Below are 6,733 nucleotides of genomic sequence, written 5' to 3'. Positions count from 1 at the left end.
TCGATGTGACATCAACAAATATGAAAACCTATGTCCACACAAAGACTTGTACGAAAATGTTCATAGCATTATTCCTAATAGCCAAAAACAGAAACAATGCAAATATCCATCAACTAGTGAATGGATAAAAAAAAACTGTGATATATTCATAGAATACTATTCAGCAATAAAAAGGAACGAACTTTTGGTACATGCAACAATATGGATGAATGTCAAAATAATCGTGTTGAATGAAAGAAACAGACAAAACAAAAGCAAATACTGTATGACTCCATTTACATACAATTCTAGAAAATGAAAATTATTAAAACAGAAAGCTGACCAGTGGTTGTTAAGGGATGGGCAGGAGAAAACTTTTGGAGGTGATGGCTATGCTCAATCCTGACTGCAGTGATAGTTTCAAGGATATACACATATGTCAAAATCCATCAAGTAGTACACTTTAAATAGGTACGGTTTATTATACGTCAATTATACTACAATAAAACGCTGGTGTGATATCACCTCACACCAGTCAGAATGGCCATCATCAAAAAGTCTACACACAATAAATGCTGGAGAGGGTGTGGACCCTCCTACACTGTTGGTGGGAATGTAAATTGATACAGCCACTATGGAGAACAGTATGGAGGTTCCTTAAAAAACTAAAAATGGAGTTAACAGATGATCCAGCAATCCCACTACTGGGCATATATCTGGAGAAAACCATACTTCAAAAAGATACATGCACCCCAATGTTCATAGCAGCTCTATTTACAATAGCCAAGACATGGAAACAACCTAAGTGTCCATCAACAGATGAATGGATAAAGAAGATGTGCTATATATATACAATGGACTACTACCATTAAAAAAAAATGAAATAATGCCATTTGCAGCAACATGGATGGACCTGGAGATTATCATACTAAGTGAAGTAAGTCAGACAGAGAAAGACAAATATCATATGATATCACATATGCAGAATCTAAAAAAATGTATGATACAAATGAACTTACTTACAAAACAGAAACAGACTCACAGACATAGAAAATGAATTTATGGTTACCAGGGGGGGAAGGGTTGGGGGGCAGGGATAATTGGGAGTCTGGGATTGACACGTACACACGGCCGTATTTAAAATAAATAACCAACAAGGACCTACTGTATAACACAGGGAACTCTCCTCAATATTCTGTAATAACCTAAATGGGAAAAGAATTTGAGAAAGAATAGATACATGTATATGTGTAACTGAATCACTTTCCTGTATACCTGAAACTAACACAACATTGTTCATCAACTATACTCCAATGTTAAATAAAAATTAGGGACTTCCCTGGTGGTCCAGTGATTAAGACTTCACCTTCCAATGCGGGGGGTGCAGGTTCGATCCCTGGTCAGGAGCTAAGATCCCACATGCCTCGGGGCCAAAAAACCAAAACATAAAACAGAAGCAGGGCTTCCCTGGTGGCGCAGTGGTTGAGAGTCTGCCTGCCGATGCAGGGGACACGGGTTCGTGCCCCGGTCTGGGAAGATCCCACACGCCGCGGAGCGGCTGGGCCCGTGAGCCATGGCCGCTGAGCCTGCGCGTCCGGAACCTGTGCTCCGCAACGGGAGAGGCCACAACAGTGAGAGGCCCATATACCGCAAAAAAAAAAAAAAAAGAAGCAATATTGTAACAAATTCAATAAAGACTTTTAAAAAATCTAAAAATAAATAAATTAATTAAAGTAAATAAAAATTAAAAACAGAAAAAGAATAGCCATGAGCCGATGACTGTTACAGCTGAGTGATGGGAACTTCATTAGATTCTGTCTTACCAATGGAGGCTGGGATATTTAAGGAAATGAATTTTTTAAACTCATTTTGAAACAAATGGACAATAACTTCAAAGACAATATTTTGGGAGTGTTTCTTTTGTTTCTACAAAATGGCAGATAAAGTTTCAAGTTACAGATACTTGGGTTCCCAGAAAACATTAAGATGCATCCGTAAGAGTATTAATGTAAACAGGAATAAATAAAACATTTCTGCCACCACATCAATCATGCGTTTACATTAAATAAATAAATAGGTACAGTTTATTATGTGCCAATTATACTACAACAAAACTCATTTAAAAAAAAAAAGGCTAATCAGGATCTTCTGTGCTCCTTTCCCCCCGATCTTAAGAGTTTTCCTGTACCCAGCCTGACTTCCCAAGGGTAACACCCACATCTTTGTCAGAAGCCTGCCTCAGGGTGCCAAAACCCACACTGCCCTACAAACTGGGTGCAAGTGCCTAGGAGTCAACATTTCCCACCTCTCCTGCCCCTCTGCCCTCACTCCCCTGGGCAGCCTTTAATGATTGACAGGTAGAGGGGCATGAACGCGCAGCTCCCTCTCCTCTTGGCCAGGATCATTCTGAGGTTAATCGTTAATACTGGTGGGAATAAGTTCCAGGTGCTCCTGCTGGTAGCTGGACTAATAATGGACCCATCCTGGGCTGTCTTTACTTCCCCGTATCGCTTCTGCACTCCCCTACCCGTCCACGCACCCAAATAAACTATATGCACTCCAATCCTTGTGCCAAGGTCAGCTTCTAGGGGAGCCCAATTCAGACAAGGTCAAAGCTCTGGTGAAGATTTTCCCCTAGAAGTTGGAAGAAGAGATTGATTTGAGGATTTGAGTTCTAAGGCACTGCCCCTCAAACCCCCTTGCATTTAAGTACAGTTCCTAAAGCTAACATCTGACACAAAGCATGGATGGATAATAAAAAACAAAGCATTAAAGGCAGATCAGCATGATTTCTCTTACACTATTGGAAGACAGCACTGGAAGAGATGGAGAAATTGCAAGAGGAACCACTGGTTTAAAAGATCAAGATATTTTTGTAGATTGGGTTTGGAAAAAAAAAAGATAATTGGCTCTCCAATTCCTTTTCCCCTTACCAGTATCTGCAGCTAACATTTGTTCTTATCAGGCACCTCAACTCAGCCAGAAACTGTTCCATGTGCGGGCACACGGCATTGAAGATGACAAATGACAACTGTGCTCTCACAGAACACCTATTCTAACAAGGGGAGACAGACAATAAACATAATAAATAAACACAAAAATATCAGAGAGTAATCAATCATCTGCAGAGAATTAAAATTGGGTGAGATGAAGGTGAGTGCTGACGGTGTGGCTGCTTTAGAATTGAGAGTGTGGTCGGCGAGCTCACTGTTCCACACAGAACTCCCTCCATGGGAAGAGGACCTTCCCTCCCCCCTGATGCTTGGCCACGTGGATTAATTTGGACCCTAGACTGAGATGCTAGAGCAGGACTGCCCCAGTCATCTCACGGGCCTGTGGATGTGAGATTAATGCTTGTTGGTTTAAGCCACTGAACTCTGAGGTGGTTTGTTATGAAATATTATTACAGCAACAGGTGACTCATCCCCATAGTCAGGGAAGTCTCTCTGAGGGGGTGATATTTAAGCTGAGATCCGAACGATAAGAAGCCAGTCCCGTGATGACCATTCCAGGCAGAGAGAACGTCCAACATGCGTAAAAAGATGCAAAGGTGGGAACTGGCTTGGCGTGTTCAGGGAACTGAAAGACGGCCCATGAGGCTGGACGACGTGAGGGGCTAAGTGGGAGAGGGATGTGAAAAGAGACTGAAGGGGAATCAAGCAAAAGCCAGTATTTAGAGGGTTTTGCAAACTCGGATAAGGAGTTCGCTTTTCACTCTAAGTACAGCGGAAAGCCCCAAGAGGATTTAAGCAATGTAGTGACACGATCACATTGATTTTTAAAAGATCACTCTGACTGCTGTGTGGAGAAGAGATTAAATGAGGGACATGCATACTGTTCTGCTATACCAGGATGCACTCTCAGAATCTTTCTCAACACAGAGTTTCCGAACTACCTGACAGAGCTAAAATCTATATGCCAACTTACATTTAGGTGGTGACAGACACCTAGATAAAATACATACAAAAATAGCTTAGGTACTATTTCATTCATAGGTAACAAACCACCCCAAAACTTAACCATGAAAAGCAACAACCATCACTCACGTGTTCACAATTCTACAGTTTGGGCAGGGCTTGATGGGGACGGCTCATCTTTGTTCCACATGGCTGCTTGGACTTTCTCACAGCTTGGTGGCTGGGTTCTAAGAGGGTGCATTGGAGAAGAACAAGCCCCGAAGCACAAGCAATTACGAAGCTTCCGCTTGCACCACACTTGCTAATTTCCTATTAGCCAGGGCTAGTCACGTGGCCAAGCGTCTGCCTGCGTCACGCTTGCTAATTTCCCATTAGCCAAGGCTAGTCACATGGCCAAGCCCACAGACAGTGTGGGAGGGGACTACACAGGGCATGAATACTGGGAGGTGTAATCTGTTGAGGGTCAATGATGTAACAAAAGCCAGACAAAACCAAACTTGAAGTGAACCTTTCAAAGAAACCACTGAGTTTTTGTTTGTTTGTTTCTTTGTTTTTAATAATTCTACACCATTTCTATTTATTGACTGATTGGCTGTGTTGTGTCTTCGTTTCTGTGCGAGGGCTTTCTCTAGTTGCGGCGAGCGGGGACCACTCTTCATCGTGGTGCGTGGGCCTCTCACTGTCGCAGCCTCTCTTGTTGTGGAGCACAGGCTCCAGACGCGCAGGCTCAGTAGTTGTGGCTGATGGGCCTAGTTGCTCCTCGGCATGTGGGATCTTCCCAGACCAGGGCTCGAACTCGTGTCCCCTGCACCGGCAGGCGGACTCTCAACCACTGTGCCACCAGGGAAGCCCTGTTTATTTTTAACATTGTTATTGGAGTAAAATTGCTTTACAATGGTGTGTTAGTTTCTGCTTTATAACAAAGTGAATCAGCTATACATATACATATATCCCCACATCTCCTCCCTCTTGCGTCTCCCTCCCACCCTCCCTATCCCACCCCTCTAGGTGGTCACAAAGCACCGAGCTGATCTCCCTGTGCTATGCGGCTGCTTCCCACTAGCTATGTATTTTACATTTGGTAGGGTATACATGTCCATGCCACTCTCTCGCTTTGTCCCAGCTTACCCTTCCCCCTCCCCGTGACCTCAAGTCCATTCTCTACGTCTGCATCTTTATTCCTGTCCCGCCCCTAGGTTCTTCAGAACCTTTTTTTTTTTTTTTAGATTCCATATATATGTGTTAGCATACGGGATTTGTCTTTCTCTTTCTGACTTACTTCACTCTGTATGACAGACTCTAGGTCCATCCACCTCACTACAAATAACTCAATTTCGTTTCTTTTTATGACTGAGTAATATTCCATTGAATATATGTGCCACATCTTCTTTATCCATTCATCTGTCGATGGACACTGAGGTTGCTTCCATGTCCTGGTTATTGTAAATAGAGCTGCAGTGAACACTGTGGTACATGACTCTTCTTGAATTATGGTTTTCTCAGGGTATATGCCCAGTAGTGGGATTGCTGGGTCATATGGTAGTTCTATTTTTAGTTTTTTAAGGAACCTCCATACTGTTCTCCATAGTGGCTGTACCAATTTACCTTCCCCCCAACAGTGCAAGAGGGCTCCCTTTCCTCCACACCCTCTCCAGCATTTATTGTTTCTAGATTTTTTGATGATGGCCATTCTGACTGGTGTGAGATGATACCTAATTGTAGTTTTGATTTGCATTTCTCTAATGATTAATGATGTTGAGCATTCTTTCATGTGTCTGTTGGCAATCTGTATGTCTTCTTTGGAGAAATGTCTATTTAGGTCTTCTGCCCATTTTTGGATTGGGTTGTTTGTTTTCTTGATATTGAGCTGCATGAGCTGCCTGTAAATTTTAGAGATTACTCCTCTGTCAGTTGCTTCATTTGAAAATATTTTCTCCCATTCTGAGGGTTGTCTTTTCATCTTGTTTATGGTTTCCTTTGCTGTGCAAAAGCTTTTAAGTTTCATTAGGTCCCATTTGTTTATTTGTGTTTTTATTTCCATTTCTCTAGGAGGTGGGTCAAAAAGGGTATTGCTGTGATTTATGTCATAGAGGGTTCTGCCTATGTTTTCCTCTAAGAGTTTGATAGTGTCTGGCCTTGCATTTAGGTCTTTAATCCATTTTGAGTTTATTTTTGTGTATGGTGTTAGGGACTGTTCTAATTTCATTCTTTTACATGTAGCTGTCCAGTTTTCCCAGCACCACTTATTAAAGAGGCTGTCTTTTCTCCATTGTATATTCTTGCCCCCTTTATCAAAAATAAGGTGACCATATATGCACGTGTTTATCTCTGGGCTTTCTATCCTGTTCCATTGATCTATATTTCTGGTTTTGTACCAGTACCATACTGTCTTGATTACTGTAGCTTTGTAGTATAGTCTGAAGTGTGGGAGCCTGATTCCTCCAACTCCCTTTTTCTTTCTCAAGATTGCTTTGGCTATTCGGGATCTTTTGTGTTTCCATACAAATTGTGAAATTTTTTGTTCTAGTTCTGTGGAAAATGCCATTGGTAGTTTGATAGGGATTGCAATGAATCTGTAGATGGCTTTGAGTAGTATAGTCATTTTCACAATATTGATTCTTCCAATCCAAGAACACTATATCTTTCCATCTGTTTATGTTGCCTTCAGTTTCTTTCATTAGTGTCTTACAGTTTTTGGAGTACAGGTCTTTTGCTTCCTTAGGTATGTTTATTCCTAGGTATTTTATTCTTTTTGCTGCAATGGTAAATGGGAGTGTTTCCTTAATTTCTTTTTCAGATTTTTCATCATTAGTGTATAGGAACGCCAGAGATTTCTG

The sequence above is a fragment of the Orcinus orca genome, chromosome X, assembly GCF_937001465.1.
Source record: "Orcinus orca chromosome X, mOrcOrc1.1, whole genome shotgun sequence".
In the NCBI taxonomy this organism is placed as follows: domain Eukaryota; kingdom Metazoa; phylum Chordata; class Mammalia; order Artiodactyla; family Delphinidae; genus Orcinus; species Orcinus orca.
This window is presented reverse-complemented; position numbering follows the sequence as displayed.